Genomic DNA, 28,000 nt, shown 5'->3' on the forward strand with positions numbered 1-28,000 from the left:
CGCTACCTCTTATTGCTTTCAAAAATTTTGTAGTGTCAACATAGAACAACATGAGTATTGTGTTAAATTTCTGAATTTTTCGGGGTTCATTTGGACATTTTTATACATTAACTGGGTCACTCTGCCGCCGACGGAAATAGTTTTTTTGGGGGGGGGGGGGTTAATACTGTATCTCGAATTCTCGGGCATATGTATATAAAGTCACAGTGTGACTGAGTGAAAGATATGGTTTCAACAAACTTGCGTTTTTCTCTCTTAATGTACAGACTCATCAAACAATTTTCTTTTGAAAATAATGTCAATGGTTTTTAAATATAAAACACTCATCGTAAACGTTTTAGTTAGAACACCAGTATGCAAACCGACAGCTTCCCCAGGAAGCCAAGGGAAAATTGAAGGAAATATGCCCTAGAGGCAATAATAAATTTGTTATTTATATTTCCTTATATTATGATAAATGTTTATTATTCATGCTAGAATTGTATTAACTGGAAACTTGATACATGTGTGAATAGATACACAAACAGAGTGTCCTAGTATGCCTCTACATGACTAGCTCGTTAGTCAAAGATGGTTAAGTTTCCTAAGCATAGACATGTGTTGTCATTTGATCAATGGGATCACATCATTAGAGAATGATATGATGGACAAAACCCATCCGTTAGCTTAGCATAATGATCATTTACTTTTATTGCTATTGCTTTCTTCATGACTTATACATGTTCCTCTGACTATGAGATTATGCAACTCCCGAATACCGGAGGAACACCTTGTGTGCTATCAAACGTCACAACATAACTGGGTGATTATAAATATGCTCTACAGGTGTCTCCGAAGGTGTTTGTTGAGTTGGCATAGATCAAGATTAGGATTTGTCACTCTGTGTATCGGAGAGGTATCTCTGGGCTGTCTCGGTAATGCACATCACTATAAGCCTTGCAAACAATGTGACTAATGAGTTAGTTGTGGGATGAGGCATGACGAAACGAGTAAAGAGACTTGCCGGTAACGAGATTGAACTAGGTATGATGATACCGACGATCGAATCTCGGGCAAGTAACATACCGATGACAAAGGGAATAACATATGTTGTTATGCGGTTTGATCGATAAAGATCTTCGTAGAATATGTAGGAGCCAATATGAGCATCCTGGTTCCGCTATTGGTTATTGACCAAAGATGTGTCTCAGTCATGTCTACATAGTTCTCGAACCCGTAGGGTTCACACGCTTAACGTTCGATGACGATTTGTATTATGAGTTATGTGTTTTTGACCGAAGTTTGTTCGGCGTCCCATATGAGATCACGGACATGAGGAGGAGTCTTGAAATGGTCGAGAGGTAAAGATTGATATATTGGATGAAGGTATTCGGACACCGGAAAGGTTTCGGATATTTGTTGGGGAACCGAGGGGTTACCAGAACCCCCCAAGGATGTTATGGGCCTTAATGGGCCATAAGGGAGTAGGAGAGTGCAGCCTGCAGGGTGCCCCCCAAGGTAGTCCGAATTGGATTAGGGGGAGGGGCGCGGCCCCCTCTTTTCTATCCCTCTACCTCTCCTTCCCTCTTTCCCCCTCTTGGAATAGGAAAGGGAGTCCAACTAGGATTGGGAATCCTAGTTGGGCTCCCCCTTGGCGCGCGTCCTCATGGCCGCTCGCCTCTTACCTGTCCTCCTTCATATACAGGGGCGGGTGCACCCAAAGACACACCAAGATTTGTCTTAGCCGTGTGCGGTGCCCCCTTCTAGTTTACCACCTCGGTCATATTGTTGTAGTGCTTAGGTGAAGCCCTGCGCAGATCACATCACCAACACCGTCGCCAGGCCGTCGTGCTGACGGAACTCTCCCTCGACCCTCTACTGGATCAAGAGCTCGAGGGACATCATCGTGCTGAACGTGTGCTGAACACGGAGGTTCCATATGTTCGGTACTTGGATCGTGAAGACATTCGACTACATCAACCGCGTTAACATAATGCTTTCACTTTCGGTCTACAAGGGTACGTGGACACACTCTCCCCTCTTGTTTCTATGCATCTCCTAGATAGATCCTGCGTTATCGTAAGAATATTTTTGAATTACTACGTTCCCCAAAAATTTGTGCCGAGCAGGATTTGTGCACCTCTTGATCGCAAACGTTTTAGATGGAACACCCATATGCAAAGTGAGAGCTATGGTCTTCCCCCTGAAGTCAAGAGAAAATTCGAAGTGCAGGATTTGTGCATCCCTTCAATGCAAACAGTTGTTTTGAATGACCCGTGTGTAACCACATAGAAACAATTGGGTAAGATTTGCATCTATCATATTGGGTATGTTGCCATTTGTCAAACTGGAAAGATTGACATTTGTTTATCTAGTAACATTGCCATTTGTCAACCTTCTAACGCTGCGATTTGTCAAAATATGCAACTAAAAATCACTAGCACTATCTAATTTTTGCAACTAAAATCACTAGCACTGTTCATATGAACACCAATACAAAGTGGCATCGTACTTTATTTGTCAAATTTGAGACCAGTTTTGATGTAATCTTTATCTAATTACAAATGGGAGATTATTAATAATTGAGAACCAATATCCCAAATGGATTATTTATTCAAACCGTAAGTGTTAGACCAACAATGGATACATTCCATGCTTCGGTTAAGTAATAAAGCGGCATCATTAATCATCCAAATATTAAAATAATATATGAGCCGCCACGCGACCCGTGTGCCGTGCGAGCAGGCATGAGTTGATGGGACGCATATGCAAATGTACCATTCATTACATACAACAAGTCATCAACACACAACGACAACGAGGATACATGTTGGATTATAAATTATTTCCAACAAAACATTCTAGTAAAGTAAAAAAATTCTCACATAACAAATAACAAAGCGATGAAATGAACTTCAGCTCAACCAATCCTCGGCATTGGAAACGCTTGCTTTGAACCATAACTAATTCTCTGGGAAGGGCCAGCTATTGTCAATCTCGAGACCAATACAGGACTGATCATCCAGGCTGAAGCGGCCTATATCAGGATGCATATTGTGATAGCCAGAGTAGGGAACCATAGCAATGTCCGAGATATAGATACATTTGCTTCTCATAAATAGTAGTAACGTTGTGTCAACATCAACTGGATCACCTTTCACCATCATTGGATAGTTTTGTCCAAGGAAGAGCGAGTTTTCTCCAAGACTATCAATACTGAACCAGGGAGACAGTGTTGGCGCTAGTACACTTGTATCCATCCCGAATACCCTACAACGAATGTTAGAATAGGTTCGAAGTGTGTGACCATGGGAGACAACACCTGCTTCGTTAGTAACATCAGCAGTGCCATGTATACATACACGAAGAGGTGATCCATCGGAATAAGTTGCCAGGCGCCACTGATTATATAGGTCCTGCTCATCCTCATGCTCGTGATCATCACCATCATCATCTCCCCCTTGGTTATAAAAATTTTCAAGTATAGGTGGTGGAATGTTCACAGGACCTTGGAAACACAAGAAGGTTAATTAGTAAAGGTAAACTAGCTAACCCGCATGCATGTGGACGAAACAATTATAACTAGTAGAGTGCCCGTGCATTGCCACGGGCTCTTGAAAAAGTTTACAAGAGTTACATGTTAAATTTCACATGCACAAACAATATAACACAAACACAATTACTGAATAATTGTAGTCCATTTTGCAATGAAAATTGATACCAAAAAGAAAGACTAACAACATTTATCACCTGCCTCATAGATGGCCTTAAGCAAGCATGCAATATATGTAAGCATTTATCACTTGTAGTCAACATTTAGATTATATATATATATATATATATTATATAATATTACATTTCGTTGCAATTATTAATTACAAAGTTTATGCAGTTGGTCTTACACCATCGTGTAAGAACATATCATCTTTCAGAAGGCATTCCAAATTGTCGGTTGATAACAAGATGTCCACGAACAAGATTTTCTTGGGGGCAGACATGATTGATTCGATGACTGAAATATCTCTAGAGGTACAAACATAGTCTGTCGATGTCATAAAAAAGTGAGCCAACTTAGACAACAAAATGAGCCAAATTAGTTGAATACAGAAGGCAATCTCATAAGAAAATATTGATAATAACATTGAAAAAATACCTTGTGCGATAACATTTAAATAGGCATCCTTTTTTGGTTTGATATGCGATATCACCGCTTCAACATCATTATGTTGTAAAAAACTCGGTCAATTTACGGTCCCTTTCAGCAACTTCGCATCGGAACCCTCGATGGATTCTTTTTGTGCATCTCCAAAGTACATATTGTAACACCCACGATGCGGCTATATCTCCCATGTGTCGGAGCACGACTTAGAGGCATAACCGCATAGTAGGCATGTCGCAAGAGGGGTAATCTTCACACATCACATGTACTGAATAAGAGAGGGATAAAGAGTTGTCTTACAATCGCCACTTCACACAATACATAAATATAGCATTACATCATCCAGAATACAATCAAGGTCCGGCTACGGAACCAAATAAAGAAAGACAACCCCTAATGCTAGATCCCCGATCACCCCAACTGGGCTCCACTACTGATCGACTGGAAACGAAACAACACAACGAACACGATCTTCATCGACCTCCCACTTGAGCTGGGTTGCGTCCACTGCACTGGTATCATCGGTACCTGCAACTGTTTGGAAGTATCTGTGAGTCACGAGGACTCAGCAATCTCACACCCGCGAGATCATGACTACTTAAGCTTAAAGGTAGGAAAGGGTAGTGAGGTGGAGCTGCAACAAGTACTAGCATATATGGTGGCTAACTTACGCAAAAGAGAGCGAGAAGAGAAGCAAAGCACAGTCGAGAACCTAAAAGTGATCAAGAAGTGATCCTGAAACTACTTACGTTCAAGCATAACACGAGACCGTGTTCTCTTCCCGGACTCCGTCAAAAAGAGACCATCACGGCTACACACGCGGTTGATTCATTTTAATTAGATCAAGTGTCAATTTTTCTACAACTGGGCATTAATAAATTCCCATCTGCCCATAACCGCGGGCACGACTTTTGAAAGTTCAAAACCCTGCAAGGGTGTCCTAACTTAGCCCATCACAAGCTCTCACGGTCAACGAAGGATATTCCTTCTCCCAGGAAGACCCGATCAGACTCGGAATCCTGGTTACAAGACATTTCAACAATGGTAAAACAAGACCAGCAAAGCCGCCCGAATGTGCCGACAAATTCCGATAGGAGCTGCACATATCTTGTTCTCAGGGCACACCGGATTGTCCAAACTTCCGGTAGGCCAACCCAGAGTTGCCCCTGGTGGCCACCGGCGGCTGACAGGTTGGACCAACACTCAGAGGAGCACTAGCCCGGGGGTTTAAAATAAAGATGACCCTTGAATCTGCAGAACCCAAGGGAAAAAAGGCTTAGGTGGCAAATGGTAAAACCAAGGTTGGGCCTTGCTGGAGGAGTTTTATTCAAAGCGAACTGTCAAGGGGTTCCCATTATAACCCAACCATGTAAGGAACACAAAATCAAGGAACATAACACCGGTATGACGGAAACTAGGGCGGCAAGAGTGGAACAAAACACCAGGCATAAGGCCGAGCCTTCCACCCTTTACCAAGTATATAGATGCATTAATTAAATAAGAGATATTGTGATATCCCAACATATCCATGTTCCAACATGGGACAAACTTCATCTTCACCTGCAACTAGCAACACTATAAGAGGGACTGAGCAAAGCGGTAACATAGCCAAACAACGGTTTTCTAGGAAAGGTGCGTTAGAGGCTTGACATGGCAATATGGGAGGCATGATAAAGCAAGTGGTAGGTACCGCGACATAGCAATAGAGAGAGCAACTAGCAAGCAAAGATAGAAGTGATTTCGAGGGTATGGTCATCTTGCCTGAGATCCCACAAGGAAGAAGAACGAGTCCATGAAGAAGACAAAAGGACGAAGTAGAACGAATCCTCACAAACGCGACGTTATCGGAACTAGACCGAAGAAGCAACACCGGAAAAAAGCAAACAACATAGTAAACAACCACCACATAAACATGGCATGATGCACAAACAATTATGATGCATGTCCGGTTTAAAGAGGCATGGCATGGCAAAGTGCACAAGCAACACTACAAGTTAAGTGGAGCTCAATATGCAACGAGTTGCATATTGACGAAACACCACAACAAATTATTTAGTCCGATCTCGTTTATGTACCTAACAATATTAAATGTTGATTAACATGACAAGAGGTGAGCAAATGAAAACTACCTATCTAGGCAAGTTTAAACGAGGCCGAAACAACAAACAACAAGTCCGGAAACTCCTCATGTTTATAATTTTTGGTTTGGTACTGTTCTGCCCTAAAGCATATTTTAGAGAATTTAAGCATGCAACATGAGTGCACCATGTTAAACTATGCATTTTTCCATCCCATTTGCATATAAAGTTTATTAAATTTGAAGCTACGTTTAATTAGTTATGAAATAAATCATTTTAGCATGCTATTTAAGGAAATTTAAGCAAACATCAATTTTAAACATTTTAACATGGTTGAAAGTGACATATCATGAAAGTACATGAAATTCTAAGCATTTTACATATATGACATGTTTCATTTGGATGCACGAATATTTAGATATGAGCAATGCAATTTTTAATGGCATTTCTCAAAATATGCATGCACTAGATATAAGACAAAAACATAGAATTCAAAAAAACGTTGCGGACCGAATGCAATACACTGTGCAAGGCCCCAAAACGGATCTGGCCCGAAGTAGCTGAGTGTAAGGGAGCAAAAATGAATAAAAGAAACAAGAGACTACAGGGACTCGAACCCCAGATTCGCTAGAAATATGCACGCTGAGAGGACCACTAGGATGGGTGTGTTTGTGTTAACAGAGGGACGTCAGCGTTAGATGAAGAAGGAAAAGAGCTTGAACTTGGGGAGACAAAAATTGGTGTAAAAAGGGTAGCGACCCTCGGGATTTGATCCCTGGTCTCCCAGGTGCAAACTGGCTAGTCTAACCAGTAGAAACAAAAGTTCCCTTGATATAATTTGCAGACAAACTACAACTGAACCAACAGACGAGCGAACCTGACTGAAAATAACAGAAAACAAGATGAAAAAGAAACAGGGGCGCCTGGGATTTGATCCCCAAACCCCTCAGTAGATTAGTTGCTGCTCTAGCCACTGACCTAGCGGCCTCCTTGTGATGTGAAGCGAGATCGGCCGAACAAATAGCATGTGCATCTCGCGACCCGGCCGAAACTGAAGCGTGCGCATGGACGGGGACTCGCCGGCGACGGGAGCCAACAGCAACAGCTGTTGTGGTTTCAGAGGATCGGCGGGGGTGCGGAAATCTTCTAGGGAGGCTAAGGTGGGGCGCGCGCGGGCATGCAGCAAGGGGCCGAGCAGAGGAGCTAACGAAGCTGCTACCATGGCGCTCATGGAGATCGAACTCCTGCCCGCGTGGATTAGGACCTAGAGGACGAAAACGAGCACTAGGTAAAGGCCAAGAGGGTGAATGGCTCATGGTGGGTAGGATGGTGTAGTCGATCGCGCTCGGGGATGAACGGAGGCGGCGAGGGAAGGCGCCGACCGGTGCTGTCCATGAAGTAGCAGGAAGTAGGGGAGAAGATGACGATGAACTTGGCGACGTAGTGGAGGTGACCTAGTCTGGGGAAGACGCCTGAACGGACGTAGAGGACGTCGAGGAAGAAGATGGACTTGTCGGAGACGAGCTTGACGCCCTCCGGCTGCGAGCACGACGACGGACGCCGGCGGGGTTTTCTCTTGGGTGCTCTGTTCTTGCAAAAGAAGAAGAACCAGAGGATGCAGAGGCCTTGAGATGGTGGCGAGAGGGGGAAGAGGGAAACCCTAGTGCGCGGGGCTGAGGCTTATAGGGTGAACCGGATCAGCTCCGACCGTCAAATCACGGCTGGCCAACGTGGCGTCGGTGGATGCCATGCCGTACGAGAGGAAGGAGATGAACAGGGGCGCTCGGGCTCTGCTCACGTTGCTGGTGGGCCGGTCCGGGAGGGAGGAGGCCCAGGTGGCTGTGGGAGGTCTACTGCTGTTGGGCTGCCCTCTGGTCTGCTGCTCTTGGTTTTTTTCTTTAATTATCTTCAAGCACAAAACAAGGAGAAAAGCCCAGGATGGAAGGAGAGGTGTATGAGGAATATAAAAATATCCTCATGATAATGGATTACTGCCCTATTTGATAAAATTGATTTGGGCTTTTTTTTAAAAGAAGAAAAATAAAGCAAGTTTGAATATAATTCAAACTTGAGTCATTTTTGAACCTAACCAAAACAATTCCATAAGAGGTGAAACTTGGCAGAGGGGTTTAGGACATGGTGCTAGAATTTTGGGGAAAACATGAACATTAAAGGAGGAGGGTAGAGGTGCACTTGAAAAAGTGAAGGAAAAGAGAAGGAGAGGTGGAGATGAAGGGGGGGGATGATGAAGCTTGGATCCCAAGGAACAAGCCACAATGCAACCTGCTACAAGATGAATATGCACATGATGATGGGGATATGCAAAAAGACACCAAGCACAATGCAAACACAAGATGAGGCCATGATGCAACAATGGATGGCAAAAGCAAAATGACAAACAAAGACAAGACAAAGCAATGGGAAACAAAACAATCCCAGAATGAAACCCACAAGATGAAACCACTTGGTATTGAACATGACAAGGTCGGGTACATCTCCAATTATGGAAGTTTTACATCTGGGGTGTTACAACACTCCACCACTACAAGAGGATCTCGTCCCGAGATCTAGGATGGCACCGGAGGGAAACGAAAGAGGAAGAGAAGAGGTAAAACTAAGTTGCTTCTTCGACAAACGAGTGAAACCACGAACCTTGAGAGGTTAACAATTTTGAGAAAAGAATACAACAGAGATGAACGAAGTTGAAAAACACTCCGTTGGAAAGGAGGAACAAGGAACACCATCTGAACCTTGGAGGTTGCAAATCTATGAAAGTCGAGCACAAAGGACAAGAAGGAATTGAAACCACTCTAGTAGAACGAGATAAACAAGGAACAAGGAAGAGCAAATTCGGACAGCTCTCCGGTTGAAAAGAGATGCAAGAGTTGATAAGATGCGAACAACTTGAGCAGAGGACACAACACTCCAGTTAAATGGGTAAGCATGAAAAGAACACGATCCTCACAATTCGAGATTACGAGTGAAAAGAGCAACATCGCAATGCCTCCGGAAGAAATAATAGAAGATAGATCATTGAAATAAAAGAATGGAGGAGAAGATGACAACTTCTGCCACGATTGAGCTTGGAGGGCACCCTTGCAAGAAGGTTATAACGGAGTTGTTGGAAAAACCAACAACGAAATGAAAAAGCTTGTAGTGGGCTTATGGAAAAACTTCTCACAATTTGAGGTGAACTTCTGCCACTAACGGAATCAATTGCTTGCTTGAGAGCAACGAAGAGATGATAACTTCTTTCATCGCGAGAATAAGAAGAAACTTGGATTATTGATAAGCACCACAATAGCAACATTCCTTAGGGAAGGCTTTAGGTGAAATATAACTCAAGATAACTCCAATGAAGAGATTGATGGATTGAAAAGATGTCTTGAGCGAAGAGAAAATCATGTATTTAGATATGTCACTCTTGAAAACTTGTGAATCATGAAACACGAAGGAAAATTGTCAAGAGTGACATAACACCACCTCAAAAGATAAGGTAGAACGAATTGCACTTCGGAATGCAAGATGAAGAATACTTGAGCTCCTCTGAAAAGAATCTCGATGAACACTTCGAGAAGGAATTAAATCCTTGATGAACCATCATGTAGAGCCTCCATGAAGAAATCCGGTAATAAAAGGATGATCAAACGAAAGGAAAGTTGAAAAGAACTTCGGGAGAAGCCTTGCAATGATTAGATGGAGCTTCACGATGATATAACCGAGAAAACTTGGAACTCCAGAAAAGAAAGATGAACAAATAAAACCAAGATTTTTGGTGAACCTCCGGAATAAGGAATTGAATCACCTCGATGATAAGAATTATGCCATGCTTACCGTTCATCAACTTAAATTGATAAAAAGCAGCGGAATTGGCATGTCATTTATTCTTCTTGAAGGATAAAGGATAGGTATAGCGCCAACTTGAGAAGGTCTTCAACGTACCACCGGTAGGATTTGGAAAGAACGAATGAATTGATACAATAACAACGGAAGAGAATTCTTGAACCAACCACCGTAAGAATTGGAAATGGGTGTAGCAAAGGCCCAATTCACCGGGAAGAATTGGAAAACGAATGAAGATACTTGAGAGAATTTGATACAAGGGAACAAAGAGATCGCGAGGTGATTAGAGAACACTTGAATGATGCACCGGTAAGATTTCGAGAACGAGAGTTGAAAGCTGAGAATGAATAAACCCGAAATGATGGCCTTCAGAGAATCAAACTGAAAAGAATCTTGAATTGCTCCAGAATGGTGAAAAGAATTCTGACAATCGAAAACAATTATGAGAGGATGGCATCAAGCTAGAATCATGCATCTCTGAGAGAAACGGGTAAGATTGAAGAGAAACTCTTCTTCGGTCTTCAACTGTTGAGAATGACGATGAGAAACAACACCAGGAATTGTTGAGATACTCCGGGTCAAAAATTAGAAAGGTTGAACCGACGATGAAAAGAAATTTGAAAGATCTTGGAGAAAGACATTTTACTGATGATAATTGATTCTTACGTAAAACTTTGAAATGAATTTGAGGGTACCTCCAGGAAAAAAAAAGACGAGTAAGATCCTGGGAAAATACCTGTGGGTTAGGGCCCCACTCAAAAGAAACACCATTGAAATGATTTCAAAGAGAGATTGCGCCAGTTTAATTAAATGGCTTGAATAAGATAACAACCTCGAGATAGCTTAAGCAAATTAGCAATGGAAGCGTGAATCTCCTGAGATATCTTTAGCACTCCGGAACAATTGAATAGCAAGCGGGGAATGATTATGAGGTGCACCGGCAAGAGAAGACATTTGAAAAGAGGAAAGAATATGATCGACAAAGCTTGAATTGAATCCATCGGAGAAGAAAAGAATGAAGAATGACAAACTTGAAGCTCCGTTAGTATCTTTGTGAGAATCACCGGAAAAGAACATTGAAAGAAAAGAAAGAAGAGACTTCACATCCATAAGATGGATACTTGGTTAAGAAATCCGAGTCCTTGAAGAAAAAGGGGTGGGTGGGTGGGAAAAACAAAGGCAATTTGGGGACAGATGAAATGAACAACATTAGAAAAAACTGAGAGGTGATCTTACGGATGTTGAAATGATCGGATCCACTTGAAGAGAAACACACCGGTTGAAAAGGATTGACATGACAATCTCGATTAACAAGAAGGATTAGTATTCACATAGAAATATGAGAACACCACTTAGGGGAGGTATGGAATCAACACTTGACATTGAAGCAACTCGAATACCACAACTCAAAATAAAACAAAGGATTGGCTTGCAGAATAAGCCGGAACAAACATATGATAGAGATTTCGTCCGAAGTTTTCGTGGTGGGGCCCACACGGGCTCGATCGTACAGCACCATCATGTACAAGGCAGTGCACATGACATACGAAGCGTCCCCGAGTCAGCATAGCCAAGGACTCTTTAAGACACAACAAGGCCATTGTAAAACCAACCGTGGATAGGCGGACCACTAGACGTCGAACCCCAATCTCATATCATCCATCTGTCGGAAAAATATCTTAGGCGCTACTCGAATTCCCACTTATAAACTCCCGAAACTTTCTGGTTATGCAATCAGGTGTTGGGGATACAGGGGAAGCATAATATCTCACCCAAAACTAGCAAATCCTACATCCAGTTGTATCCATCCTTCAACACATAACTAAGAACCCTTCGGAAATCATTTACCTCAACCTTCGAAAAGCATCCATTTTATGAGTTATGGCAATAATCCCGAACTCCCGCCCCAGTACTGGGTGGCGTCGAGGTTATCTCACCAACAACTGCATAAAAGAGATTTTCAATGTCGGCAAACTCAGGTATTCCAGAACTGCAACGATAAAATTGTGACGACAACACCTCAGAGCTCAACTCCCTGGGACACTGCCACAACCCCTAAATGTTAGGAGGCACCAAGAACAATGTTCTCGTCACAAAACCATCGGAACGATTCCAAGATACCCGCGTGATCCTAAATTTTGTCGTGAAATTTGAGGAGAGAAGAGTCAAAACTTCTACGTCAGGAGGCCTTACCAGAGCGACGAATGGACTAAGGAGTAAAAAGAATCCTACTCTCCGATATATATATATAATCCTAAGACTCAAAACATTTTGTTCTAGACTCAACAACGTCAGCGATTCGATCAAGCAGGGGGCTCCTAAGTCGGGGATGGCTCTGATTACCAACTTGTAACAACCACGATGCGGCTATATCTCCCACGTGTCGGAGCACGACTTAGAGGCATAACCGCATAATAGGCATGTCGCAAGAGGGGTAATCTTCACACATCCCATGTACTGAATAAGAGAGGTATAAAGAGTTGGCTTACAATCGCCACTTCACACAATACATAATTATAGCATTACATCATCCAGAATACAATCAAGGTCCGACTACGGAACCAAATAAAGAAAGACAACTCCTAATGCTAGATCCCCGATCACCCCAACTAGGCTCCACTACTGATCGACTGGAAACGAAACAACACAACAAACACGATCTTCATCGAGCTCCCACTTGAGCTGGGTTGCGTCAACTGCACTAGTATCATCGGTACCTGCAACTGTTTGGAAGTATCCGCGAGTCACGAGGACACAACAATCTCACACCCATGAGATCAAGACTATTTAAGCTTAAAGGTAGGAAAGGGTAGTGAGGTGGAGCTGCAGCAAGAATTAGCATATATGGTGGCTAACTTACGCAAAAGAGAGCGAGAAGAGAAGAAAAGCACGGTCGAGAACCTAAAAGTGATCAAAGAAGTGATCCTGAAACTACTTACGTTCAAGCATAACACGAGAGCGTGTTCTCTTCCCGGACTCCATCGAAAAGAGACCATCACGGCTACGCACGTGGTTGATTCATTTTAATTAGATTAAGTGTCAAGTTTTCTACAACCGGACATTAACAAATTCCCATCTGCCCATAACCGCGGGCATGACTTTCGAAAGTTCAAATCCCTGCAGGGGTGTCCCAACTTAGCCCATCACAAGCTCTCACGGTCAACAAAGGATATTCCTTCTCCCGGGAAGACCCGATAAGACTCGGAATCCAAGTTACAGGACATTTCGACAATGCTAAACAAGACCAGCAAAGCCGCCCGAATGTGCCGACAAATCCCGATAGGAGCTGCACATATCTCGTTCTCAGGGCACACCAGATTGTCTAAACTTTCGGTAGGCCAACCCAGAGTTGCCCCTGGTGGCCACCGGCGGCTGACAGGTTGGACCAACACTCAGAGGAGCACTGGCCCGGGGGTTTAAAATAAAGATGACCCTTGAGTCTGCAGAACCCAAGGGAAAAAAGGCTTAGGTGGCAAATGGTAAAACCAAGGTTGGGCCTTGCTGGAAGAGTTTTATTCAAAGCGAACTGTCAAGGGATTCCCATTATAACCCAACCGTGAAAGGAACGCAAAATCAATGAACATAACACCGGTATGACAGAAACTAGGGCGGCAAAAGTGGAACAAAACACCAGGCATAAGGCCGAGCCTTCCACCCTTTACCAAGTATATAGATGCATTAATTAAATAAGAGATATTGTGATATCCCAACATATCCATGTTCCAAAATGGGACAAACTTCATCTTCACCTGCAACTAGCAACGCTATAAGAGGGGCTGAGCAAAGCGGTAACATAGCCAAACAACGGTTTTGCTAGGAAAGGTGGGTTAGAGGCTTGACATGGCAATATGGGAGGCATGATAAAGCAAGTGGTAGGTATCGCGGCATAGCAATAGAGCAAGCAACTAGCAAGCAAAGATAGAAGTGATTTCGTGGGTATGGTCATCTTGCCTGAGATCCCACAAGGAAGAAGAAGAGTCCATGAAGAAGACAAACGGACGAAGCAACACCGGAGACGTTATCGGAACTAACCCGAAGAAGCAACACTGGAAATAAGAAAACAACATAGTAAACAACCACCACATAAACATGGCATGATGCACAAACAATTATGATGCATGTCCGGTTTAAAGAGGCATGGCATGGCAAAGTGCACAAGCAAAACTACAAGTTAAGTGGAGCTCAATATGCAACGAGTTGCATATTGACGAAACACCACAACAAGTTATTTAGTTTGATCTCGTTTATGTACCCAACAATATTTAATATTGATTAACATGAAAAGAGGTGAGCAAATGAAAACTACCTATCTAGGCATGTTTAAACGAGGCCGGAACAACAAACAACAAGTCCGGAAACTCCTCATGTGCATAATTTTTGGTTTGGTACTGTTCTGCCTTAAAGCATATTTTAGAGAATTTAAACATGCAAGATGAGTGCACCATGTTAAACTATGCATTTTTCCACCCCGTTTGCATATAAAGTTTACTAAATTTGAAGCTACGGTTAATTAGTTATGAAATAAATCATTTAATGTTGATTAACATTAAATGAAATCCTCACAAATTTGAAGCTCGTTTATGTACCCAACAATATTTAATGTTGATTAACATGAAAAGAGGTGAGCAAATGAAAACTACCTATCTAGGCAAGTTTAAACGAGGCGGGAACAACAAACAACAAGTCCGGAAACTCCTCATGTGCATAATTTTTGGTTTGGTACTGTTCTGCCTTAAAGCATATTTTAGAGAATTTAAACATGCAAGATGAGTGCACCATATTAAACTATGCATTTTTCCACCCCGTTTGCATATAAAGTTTATTAAATTTTAAGCTACGGTTAATTAGTTATGAAATAAATCATTTTAGCATGTTATTTAAGAAAATTTAAGCAAACATCATTTTTAAACATTTTAACATGGTTGAAAGTGACATATCATGAAAGTACATGAAATTCTAAGCATTTTACATATATGACATGTTTCATTTGGATGCACGGATATTTAGATATGAGCAATGCAATTTTTAATGGCATTTTCTAAAAATATGCATGCACTAGATATAAGACAAAAACAAAGAATGAAAAAAAAACGTTGCGGACCGAATGCAATACACTGTGCAAGGCCCCAAACGGATCTGGCCCGAAGTGGCTGAGTGTAAGGGAGCAAAAATGAATAGAAGAAACAAGAGGCTCCAGGGACTCGAACCCCAGTTCCCCTGGAAAGATGCACGCTGAGACGACCACTAGGATGAGTGTGTGTTTGTGTTAATAGAGGGACGTCAGCGTTAGATGAAGAACGACAAGGGATTGAACTTGGGGAGGCAAAAATTGGTGTAAATGTAAAAAGGGCAGCAGCCCTCAGGATTTGATCCCTGGTAGCCCGGGTGCAAACTGGCTAGTATAACCAGTAGCAACAAAAGTTCCCTTGATACTATTTGTAGACAAACTATAACTGAACCAACAGACGAGTGAACCTGACTGAAAATAACAAAAAACAAGATGAAAAAGAAACAGGGGCGCCTGGGATTTGATCCCCAGACCACTCGGTAGAATAGTTGCTGCTCTAGCCACTGAGCTAGGGCCTCCTTGTGATATGAAGCGAGATCGGCCGAACAAATAGCATGTGCATCTCACGACCAGGACGAAATTGAAGCATGCGCATGGACGGGGACTCGCCGGCGACGGGAGCCAACAGCAACAACTACTGTGGTTTCAGAGGACCGGAGGGGGTGCGGAAATCTTCTAGGGAGTCTACGGTGGGGCGTGCACGGGCATGCAGCAAGGGGCCGAGCAGAGGAGCTAGCGAAGCTGCTACCATGGCGCTCATGGAGATCGAACTCCTGCCCGCGTGGATTAGGACCTAGAGGTCGAAAATGAGCGCTAGGTAAAGGCCGGGAGGGTGAAGGGCTCACGGTGGGTAGGATGGTGTAGTCGATCGCGCTCGGGGACGAATGGAGGCGGCGAGGGAAGGCGCCGACCGGCGCTGTCCATGAAGTAGCAGGAAGCAGGGGAGAAGACTACGATGAACTTGGCGACGCAGTGGAGGTGATCTACTGCGGGGAAGACGCCTGAGCGAACATAGTGGACGTCGAGGAAGAAGATGGACATGTCGGAGACGAGCTTGACGCCCTCCGGCTGCGAGCACGACAACGGACGCCGGCGGGGTTTTCTCTTGGGTGCTCTATTCTTGCATAAGAGGAAGAACCAGAGGAAGCAGAGGCCTTGAGATGGCGGCGAGAGGGGAAGAGGGAAACCCTAGGGCGCGGGGCTGAGGCTTATAGGGTGAACTGGATCAGCTCCGACCGTCAAATCAGGGCTGGCCGACGTGGCATCGGTGGATGCCCTGCCGTACGAGAGGAAGGAGATGAACAGGGGCGCTCGGGCTCTGCTCACACTGCTGGTGGGCCGGTCCGGGGGGAGGAGGCCCAGGTGGCTGTGGGAGGTCTGCTGCTGTTGGGCTGCCCTCTGGTCTGCTACTCTTGGTTTTTTTCTTTAATTATCTTCAAGCAGAAAACAAAGAGAAAATCCCAGGGTGGAAGGAGAGGTGTATGAGGAATATAAAAATATCCTCATGATAATGGATTACTGCCCTATTTGATAAAATTGGTTTGGGCTTTTTTTTAAAGAAGAAAAATAAAGCAAGTTTGAATATAATTCAAACTTGAGTCATTTTTGAACCTAACCAAAACAATTCCATAAGAGGTGAAACTTGGCAGAGGGGTTTAGGACATGGTGTTAGAATTTTGGGGAAAACGTGAACATTAAAGGAGGAGGGTAGAGGTGAACTTGCAAAAGTGAAGGAAACGAGAAGGAGAGGTGGAGATGAGGGGGGGGGGATGATGAAGCTTGGATCCCAAGGAACATGCCACAATGGAACATGCTACAAGATGAATATGCACATGATGATGGGGATATGCAAAAAGACACCAAGCACAATGCAAACATAAGATGAGGCCATGATGCAACAATGGATGGCAAAAAAAATGACAAACAAAGACAAGACAAAGCAATGGGAAACAAAACAATCCCAGAATGAAACCCACAAGATGAAACCACTTGGTATTAAACATGACAAGGTCGGGTACATCTCCAATTATGGAAGTTTTACATGTGGGGTGTTACACATACCCATGTCTCCAATATTCTGAAAAAACAATAATATACAAAATTATATCTTTCGTATTTTCATGTACAATATACATACACATGAAGGTTAGCTATAAGCACCTCTTCTCGTGGTGTTTCAGTGCGGTCTGTCATCGTTACATCAGTGGATAAGTCGGAACCCATCACTTTGTATCTACGATGAAATATATATGATCAAATATAAACGATATTTTCTACTGCATAATATAATCATATATAATATATGGAAAAATAAAAGTGAAACTAACACAACTATTTTCTCTATAAAAAAACATAGTTGTCATTATTAGGAAAATATGTTGATTAAATAATTGTACTAACACAAAATTTGGGGAAACAACAAACTGTAATGTTCATATATATGAAAATAGTCATATGAAAGTTATTTAAATTATTAATATAGGCCATGGAAAATTGTCCAACAAAAGAAAAAAACATGCAAACAAACCTTCTTCAACCAAGAATATTTGTTTTTTCTTTCAATTTTATTGTGATACCCTTAGTATATGAAAGGTAACTATAAAATATATTTATTGTTATGAGCCATATTTAATATATATATACACACTTTTATTGTTTCTGTGAGGTATGTATACTTTTAATATCTATTTTTTGTCATAAATTCCTACACATGCGAGTTTAGCATTTCTACCATTGAGCAATATTTTCACACAAGTCCCAAATTAGCTATCCACCACGGCCCAACCAGCACCCAAACTTAGCCTCCTAAAAAATAACTATAAAATAAATTACCTTGTCCATAGTATATTTTTAGAGGGATTATAGTATACCTGGACAAATTGGCCGGCCCAACACGGCCCGGCCCTGCCAGGATTACACGGGCCAGGCACGACACTTCCCGGCCAGGCACGCGTTCTGGCCTCCCCGGCCCAGGCACGACAAAGTCGCCTCACGGGGCGGCTCGACGGCCCACCTGACACGCTGGCCTCTGGGCTCACTGGGCACCAATCGTCTCCCCCCCGCCGAATCCCAAGCCTAACCCCACTCACTCACCAATCTCCCCTCCACTCACTCACTTCCTCTCGCACTTTACCCTCCCCCGCCGCATCACCGTGTGCCTCGACGAGCCGGCCCGCGCAACTCCGCCCACCGACCGCCAATCTGTCACATGCTGCGGCAGATCTTGGGACTCACTCACCGGTCCTATCCACTCACCCGCCACCTCTCGCCCTCTCCCCTCCCCCACCGCATCGCCGCTCGAGTCGCCAAGCCCGCAACCGTGCGACTCCGCCCGCCGACCACCGCATCAGTCCCATGCCGCGGCTGGTCTTGTGGATCATTCACCTCTCTTCTCCACTCACTCCAACATCTCGGCTATCTCCCCTCCCCCGCCGCATCGCCGCGCGCGTCGACCGTGCGACTCCGCCCACCGACCACCGCATCGGCGCGGCTAGAGGCTCCAATGAGCTGTGTGCGGCGCGACCAACGAGGACGAGCGCAGCGAGCTTACTGAAACGGGCGCGGGTGCTTGTTCTGGTCCCGTTCCCCTCGCATCCGCGGCGGTGTTCGCCTCCGGCGAGGTGGCAGGTGGATCCGAAGCGCGGCAGTTCAGGGGGGAATCGCTGGAAGGTGGGAGGGAGCACGAAAAAAACCATGGTAGGTGGGACGAAAATTAACCGTGGAATAGAGACTACCAACTAAGACATTAGGAGTAGAGATAAACTCTATAAAAATCAATGAAAAAAGTAGCACGCTATAAAAAATTAGACCAGCCTTAAAATACGCTATTAGCATGCTATATCACACTATGGCATTCTATTAGCAAGGCAGTGTACATTAATTTATTTAGCTAACAATTCTATAGCGTGCTATTAGCGGTGCTTTTTTCAGTGAAAAATACATTACAAATATATTAGTAGTAGACTCAAGGAAGCATCAATACATTTGTCAACATGCATTCCCTTGAATGGTAGCTTAACAACCCATCACAAAATCGTAGATACAGAAGATGTATACAAGAGGAGACGACAACATGTAGTCAATTTAAAACACAAGTATAAGAATTATACTCTGCTTTAGTGCAAGCCATTCAAAATGCATACTTGATTCAAGTATGGATATGAGAACACCGTGACAAAAGTTTCTCTTTTTAGGATTCGTCAATGCCTCACCGTGCACCTCTCCTAGTCTCCCTTTCCTCCGTACATTTTTCGCATCCTCAATTCCTCCTAGCGTTCCTTCAAACAAGAAAATGAGAAGATATTTTTTTCAAGGGGCATCAACACAGAACCATGACCTTCGCATCTTCCTTGAAGACTATTGGCGAGTGAACCTTCATGCGGAGCCATGTTTTCCATTGACAACGTCCTCCGCCCTGGCCTATATCACAGAAGTTCTTTTCCATCAGATCTACAATGTCATATAACAAGATGATTTAAGAATGAATGTGTAAGTATTCTTAGAATGAAAAGAATATCAAATTCGAGTGCCAGAACATAACAGTGAAGTAGTACACTTTCATGCGAAGTTGAGCTTCAATATAATGCCAGAGCTCTATCTTCAGCGAACTGGTAATATGAAAATGTCAGTACCAAAAATATACTCGTGAAATGGTGAGCACGAACTTATCTTTGGATGTTCAGTGCCGATTATGATGCCCAACTCAGTTGATGTTACCACCGAGAATTATATAACAAGCATTGAGCATTGAATAGCTTGAAACCCTATACTTAAGGTCACTTCTCTATCTTATTTTAAATGGCAGGATGTAATATTACATTATCATTACTTAATTAAAGAATATAATTATATTTGCGATTGTTATTAAAGCAATCTTCGTACAGAAAGTCTAGAGCATCCGAATTCTTTTTGTATAGAAGGTCCTTAAATCAGTGAGCTCTAGAAACTACAGGCGGAAATTTATCACGAGGGCATACAAATTGAAGTATAATTTGAAGAATCAACTCAGGAAACTATAACCAGGAACCATTTTATTTCGGCTTTAGTTCCTAATTTTTTTAATATTGATTATCTAGAGTGGAAAAGAGTGATTTATAACCTTTGTTCCCATATCGGTAGGGCCAGGCACGACACTTCCCGGCCAGGCACGCATGCTGGCCTCCCCGGCCCAGGCACGACAAAGTTGCCTCACGGGCGGGCTCGACGGCCCATATGGCACGCTGGCCACTGGGCTCACTGGCCACCCCTCGCCTTTTCTGCTCCCCCCGCCGTATCCCAACCCTAACCCCACTCACTCACCACTCTCCACTCCACTCACTCAATTCCTCTCGCACTTTACCCTCCCCCGCCGCATCGCTGCGTGCCTCGACGAGTCGTCCCGCGAGACTCCGCCCGCCGACGGCCGATCTGTCACATGCCGTGGCAGATCTTGGGGCTCACTCACCGGTCCTCTCCACTTACCCGCCACCTCTCGCCCTCTCCCCACCGCATCGCCGCGCAAGTCGCCGAGCCCGCAACCGCGCGACTCCACCCGCCGACCACCGCATCAGTTCCATGCCGCGGCCGGTCTTGTGGCTCATTCACCTATCTTCTCCACTCACTCCAACATCTCGGCCATCACCCCTCCCCCCGCCGCATCGCCACGAGCGTCGACCGTGCGACTCCGCCCACCGACCACCGCATCGGCGAGGCTAGGGGCTCCGACGAGCTGTGTGCGGCACGACCAACGAGGACGGGCGCAACTAGCTTACTGAAAACGGGCGCGGGTGCTCGATCTGGTCCCATTCTCCTCGCATCCGCGGCGGTGTTCGTCTCCGGCGAGGTGGCAGTGGATCCGAAGCGCGGTAGTTCAGGGGGGAATCACTAGAAAGTGGGAGGGAGGACGAAAAAAACCACGATAGGTGGGACGAAAATTAACCGTGGAACGAAGACTACCAACTAAGACATTAGGAGTAGAGATAAACTCTATAAAAATCAATGAAAAAAGTAGCACGGTATAACAAAATAGGAGCGGCATTAAAATACGCTATTAGCATGCTATATCGCACTATGGCATTCTATTAGCGAGGCAGTGTACATTGATTTATTTAGCTAGAAAATTCTACGGCGTGCTATTAGCAGTGTTTTTTTCAATGAAAAATACATTACAAATATATTATTAGTAGACTCAAGGAAGCATCAATACATTTGTCAACATGCATTCCCTTGAATGGTAGCTTAACAACCCATCACAAAATGGTAGTTACAGAACATGTATACAAGAGGAGACGACAACATGTAGTCAATTTAAAACACAAGTATAAGAATTATACTCTACTTTAGTGCAAGCCATTCAAAAAGCACACTTGATTCAAGTTTGGATATGAGAACACCATGACAAAAGTTTCTCTTTTTAGGATTCGTCAATGCCTCACCGTGCATCTCTCCTAGTCTCCCTTTCCTCCGTTCCTCCTAGCGTTCCTTCAAACAAGAAAATGAGAAGATATTTTTGTCAAGGGTAATCAACACAAAACCATGACCTTCGCATCTTCTTGAAGACTATTGGCGACTGAACCTTCATGCGGAGCCATGTTTTCCATTGACAACATCCTCCGCCCTGGCCTATATCACATAAGTTCTTTTCCATTAGATCTACAATGCCATATAACAAGACAATTTAAGAATGAACGTGTAGGTATTCCTAGCATGAAATTCCTGGCATGAAAAGCATAGCAAATTTGAGTGCCAGAACAAAACAGTGAAGTTGTACACTTTCATGCGGAGTTGATATCCAATACAATGCTAGAGCTCTATCTTCAGCGAACTGGTAATATGAAATTATCAGTACTAAAAATATAATCATGAAATCGTGAGCACGAACTTAACTTTGGATGCTCAGTGCCAATTATGATGCCCAACTCAGTTGATGTTACCATGGAGAATTATATAACAAGCATTGAGCATTAAATAGCTTGAAACCCTATTCTTAAGGATACTTGTCTATCTTATTGTAAATGACAAGATGTAATATTACATTATCATTACTTAATTGAAGAATATAATTATATCTGTGATTGTTATTAAAGCAATCTTCATACACAAATTCTAGAGCATCAGATTTCTCTTTGTATAGAAGGTCCTAAAATTAGTGAGCTCTAGAAACTTCAGGCAGAAATTTATCACGAGGGCATACAAATTGAAGTATAATTTGAAGAATCAACTCGGGAAACTACAACCAGGAACCATTTTATTTCGGCTTTAGTTCCTAATTTTTTAATATTGACTATCTACTGTGGAAAAGAGTGATTTATAACCTCTGTTTCCATATCGGTAGGGCCAGGCATGACACTTCCCGGCCAGGCACGCGTGCTGGACTCCCCGGCCCAGGCACGACAAAGTTGCCTCACGGGCCGGCTCTACGGCCCATCTGGCACGCTGGCCTCTGGGCTCACTGGCCACCCCTCGCCTTTTCCGCTCTCCCCGCCGTATCCCAACCCTAACCCCACTCACTCACCACTCTCCCCTTCACTCACTCAATTCCTCTCGCACTTTACCCTCCCCCGCCGCATCGCCGCGTGCCTCGACGAGCCGGCCCGCGCGACTCCGCCCGCCGACCGCCGATCTGTCACATGCCACGGCAGATCGTGGGGCTCATTCACCGGTCCTCTCCACTCACCCGCCACCTCTCGCCCTCTCCCCACCACATCGCCGCGTGAGTCGCCGAGCCCGCAACCGCGTGACTCCTCCCGCCGACCACCGCATCAGTCCCATGCCGCGGCCAGTCTTATGGCTCATTCACCTATCTTCTCCACTCACTCCAACATCTCGGCCATCTCCCCTACCCCCGCCGCATCGCCGCTAGCGTCGGCCCTGTGACTCCACCCACCGACCACCGCATCGGCGCGGCTAGGGGCTCCGACGAGCTGTGTGCGGCGCGACCAACGAGGACGGGCACAACTAGCTTACAGAAACGGGCGCAGGTGCTCGGTCTGCCCCCTTCTCCTCGCATCCACGGTGGCGTTCGTCTCCAGCGAGGTGGCAGGTGGATCCGAAGCGCGGCAGTTCAGGGGGGAATCACTGGAAGGTGGGAGGGAGGACGAAAAAAACCATGGTAGGTGGGACGAAAATTAACCGTGGGGCACAGACTACCAACTAAGATATTAGGAGTAGAGATAAACTCTATAAAAATCAATGAAAAAAGTAGCGCGCTATTAAAAAATAGGAGCGGCCTTAAAATACTCTATTAGCATGCTATATCGCACTATGGCATTCTATTAGCGAGGCAGTGTACATTGATTTATTTAGTTAGAAAATTCTACAGCGTGCTATTAGCGGTGCTTTCTTCAGTGAAAAATACATTACAAATATATTAGTAGTAGACTCAAGGAAGCATCAATACATTTGTCAACATGCATTCCCTTGAATGGTAGCTTAACAACCCATCACAAAATCGTAGATACGGAAGATGTATACAAGAGGAGACGACAACATGTAGTCAACTTAAAACACAAGTATAAGAATTATACTCTGCTTTAGTGCAAGCCATTCAAAATGCATACTTGATTCAAGTATGGATATGAGAACACCGTGACAAAAGTTTCTCTTTTTAGGATTCGTCAATGCCTCACCGTGCACCTCTCCTAGTCTCCCTTTCCTCCGTACATTTTTCGCATCCTCAATTCCTCCTAACGTTCCATCAAACAAGAAAATGAAAAGATATTTTTTTCAAGGGGCATCAACACAGAACCATGACCTTCACATCTTCTTGAAGACTATTGGCGAGTGAACCTTCATGCGGAGCCATGTTTTCCATTGACAACCTCCTCTACCCTGGCCTATATCACAGAGGTTCTTTTCCATCATATCTACAATGCCATATAACAAGATGATTTACGAATGAATGTGTAAGTATTCCTAGCATGAAAAGAATAGCAAATTCGAGTGCCAGAACATAACAGTGAAGTTGTACACTTTCATGCGGAGTTGAGCTTCAATATAATGCCAGAGCTCTATCTTCAGTGAAGTGGTAATATGAAAATATCAGTACCAAAAATATACTCGTGAAATGGTGAGCACGAACTTATCTTTGGATGTTCAGTGCCAATTATGATGCCCAACTCAGTTGATGTTACCACCGAGAATTATATAACAAGCATTGAGCGTTAAATAGCTTGAAACCCTATACTTAAGGTCACTTGTCTATCTTATTTTAAATGGCAGGATGTAATATTACATTATCATTACTTAATTAAAGAATATAATTATATTTGCGATTGTTATTAAAGCAATCTTCATACGGAAATTCTAGAGCATCAGAATTCTTTTTGTATAAAAGGTCCTTAAACCAGTGAGCTCTGGAAACTTTAGACGGAAATTTATGACGAGGGCATACAAATTGAAGTATAATTTGAAGAATCAACTCGGGAAACTACAAGCAGGAACCATTTTATTTTGGCTTTAGTTCCTAATTTTTTTAATATTGATTATCTAGTGTGGAAAAGAGTAATTTATAACCTTTGTTCCCATATCAGCAGGGCCAGGCACGACACTTCCCGGCCAGGCACGCGTGCTGGCCTCCCCGGCCCAGGCACGACAAAGTTGCCTCACGGGCGGGCTCGACGGCCCATATGGCACGCTGGCCTCTGGGCTCACTGGCCACCCCTCGCCTCTTCCGCTCCCCCCGCCGTATCCCAACCCTAACCCCACTCACTCACCACTCTCCACTCCACTCACTCAATTCCTCTCGCACTTTACCCTCCCCCGCAGCATTGCTGCATGCCTCGACGAGCCGGCCCGCGAGACTCCGCCCGCCGACGACCGATCTGTCACATGCCGTGGCAGATCTTGGGGCTCACTCACCGGTCCTCTCCACTCACACGCCACCTCTTGCCCTCTCCCCACCGCATCGCCGCGCAAGTCGCCGAGCCCGCAACCGCGCAACTCCACCCGCCGACCACCGCCTCAGTTCCATGCCGCGGCCGGTCTTGTGGCTCATTCACCTATCTTCTCCACTCACTCCAACATCTCGGCCATCTCCCCTCCCCCCGCCGCATCGCCACGAGCGTCGACCGTGCGACTCCGCCCACCGACCACCGCATCGGCGCGGCTAGGGGCTCCGACGAGTTGTGTGCGGCGCGACCAACGAGGACGGGCGCAACTAGCTTACTGAAAACGGGCGCGGGTGCTCGATCTGGTCCCGTTCTCCTCGCATCCGCGGCGGTGTTCGTCTCTGGCGAGGTGGAAGGTGGATCCGAAGCGCGGTAGTTCAGGGGGGAATCACTGGGAAGTGGGAGGGAGGACGAAAAAAACCATGATAGGTGGGACGAAAATTAATCGTGGAACAAAGACTACCAACTAAGACATTAGGAGTAGAGATAAACTCTATAAAAATCAATGAAAAAAGTAGCACGCTATAACAAAATAGGAGCGGCATTAAAATACGCTATTAGCATGCTATATCGCACTATGGCATTCTATTAGCGAGGCAGTGTACATTGATTTATTTAGCTAGAAAATTCTATGCCGTGCTATTAGCAGTGTTTTTTTCAGCGAAAAATACATTACAAATATATTATTAGTAGACTAAAGAAAGCATCAATACATTTGTCAACATGCATTCCCTTGAATGGTAGCTTAACAACCCATCACAAAATGGTAGTTACGGAACATGTATACAAGAGGAGACGACAACATATAGTCAATTTAAAACACAAGTATAAGAATTATACTCTACTTTAGTGCAAGCCATTCAAAAAGCACACTTGATTCAAGTTTGGATATGAGAACACCATGACAAAAGTTTCTCTTTTTAGGATTCGTCAATGCCTCACCGTGCATCTCTCCTAGTCTCCCTTTCCTCCGTTCCTCCTAGCGTTCCTTCAAACAAGAAAATGAGAAGATATTTTTGTCAAGGGTAATCAACACAAAACCATGACCTTCGCATCTTCTTGAAGACTATTGGCGAGTGAACCTTCATGCGGAGCCATGTTTTTCATTGACAACATCCTCCGCCCTGGCCTATATCACATAAGTTCTTCTCCATCAGATCTACAATGCCATATAACAAGACAATTTAAGAATGAACGTGTAAGTATTCCTAGCATGAAATTCCTGGCATGAAAAGCATAGCAAATTCGAGTGCCAGAACAAAACAGTGAAGTTGTACACTTTCATGCGGAGTTGATCTCCAATACAATGCTAGAGCTCTATCTTCAGCGAACTGGTAATATGAAAATATCAGTACCAGAAATATAATCATGAAATGGTGAGCACGAACTTAACTTTGGATGCTTAGTGCCAATTATGATGCCCAACTCAGTTGATGTTACCATGGAGAATTATATAACAAGCATTGAGCGTTAAATAGCTTGAAACCCTATTCTTAAGGTCACTTGTCTATCTTATTGTAAATGACAAGATGTAATATTACATTATCCTTACTTAATTGAAGAATATAATTATATCTGTGATTGTTATTAAAGCAATCTTCATACACAAATTCTAGAGCATCAGATTTCTCTTTGTATAGAAGGTCCTAAAATCAGTGAGCTCTAGAAACTTTAGGCAGAAATTTATCACGAGGGCATACAAATTGAAGTATAATTTGAAGAATCAACTCGGGAAACTACAACCAGGAACCATTTTATTTCGGCTTTAGTTCCTGATTTTTTTAATATTGACTATCTAGTGTGGAAAAGAGTGATTTATAACCTCTGTTTCCATATCGGTAGGGCCAGGCATGACACTTCCCGGCCAGGCACGCGTGCTGGCCTCCTCGGCCCAGGCACGACAAAGTTGCCTCACGGGCCGGCTCTACGGCCCATCTGGCATGCTGGCCTCTGGGCTCACTGGCCACCCCTCGCCTTTTCCGCTCCCGCCGCCGTATCCCAACCCTAACCCCACTCACTCACCACTCTCCCCTTCACTCACTCAATTCCTCTCGCACTTTACCCTCCCCCGCCGCATCGCCGCGTGCCTCGACGAGCCGGCCCGCGCGACTCCGCCCGTCGACCGCCGATCTGTCACATGCCGCGGCAGAACTTGGGGCTCACTCACCGGTCCTCTCCACTCACCCGCCACCTCTCGCCCTCTCCCCACCGCATCGCCGCGTGAGTCGCCGAGCCCGCAACCGCGTGACTCCTCCCGCCGACCACCGCATCAGTCCCATGCCGCGGCCGGTCTTGTGGCTCATTCACCTATCTTCTCCACTCACTCCAACATCTCGGCCATCTCCCCTACCCCTGCCGCATCGCCGCGAGCGTCGGCCCTGCGACTCCGCCCACCGACCACCGCATCGGCGCGGCTAGGGGCTCCGACGAGCTGTGTGCGGCGCGACCAACGAGGACGGGCAGAAACGGGCGCAGGTGCTCGGTCTGGTCCCGTTCTCCTCGCATCCGCGGCAATGTTCGCCTCCAGCGAGGTGGCATGTGGATCCGAAGTGCGGCAGTTCAGGGGGGAATCGCTGGAAGGTGGGAGGGAGGACGAAAAAAACCATGGTAGGTGGGACGAAAATTAACCGTGGGACGGAGACTACCAACTAAGACATTAGGAGTAGAGATAAACTCTATAAAAATCAATGAAAAAAGTAGCGCGCTATTAAAAAATAGGAGCGGCCTTAAAATACGCTATTAGCATGCTATATCGCACTATGGCATTCTATTAGCGAGGCAGTGTACATTGAATTATTTAGCTAACAATTCTATAGCATGCTATTAGCGGTGCTTTCTTCAGTGAAAAATACATTACAAATATATTAGTAGTAGACTCAAGGAAGCATCAATACATTTGTCAACAAGCATTCCCTTGAATGGTAGCTTAACAAGGCATCACAAAATGGTATATGCGGAAGATGTATACAAGAGGAGACGACAACATGTAGTCAATTTGAAACACAAG

General features: G+C 44.5%; 1 long non-coding RNA gene across 1 annotated transcript; it reads right to left on the bottom strand.

The window, feature by feature from the left end:
- Nucleotides 1-19,106: 19,106 nt before the first annotated feature.
- LOC123185282 (uncharacterized) lies at nt 19,107-19,555 on the bottom strand. The gene is made up of 2 exons (XR_006493288.1): nt 19,500-19,555; nt 19,107-19,404 (listed from the first exon to the last, which is right to left on the bottom strand). It is a non-coding gene; the product is annotated as an uncharacterized lncRNA (long non-coding RNA).
- Between the last annotated feature and the right edge of the window lie 8,445 nt (nt 19,556-28,000).

Source organism: Triticum aestivum, chromosome 2A (assembly GCF_018294505.1).
Source record: "Triticum aestivum cultivar Chinese Spring chromosome 2A, IWGSC CS RefSeq v2.1, whole genome shotgun sequence".
Taxonomy (NCBI): Eukaryota; Viridiplantae; Streptophyta; class Magnoliopsida; order Poales; family Poaceae; genus Triticum; species Triticum aestivum.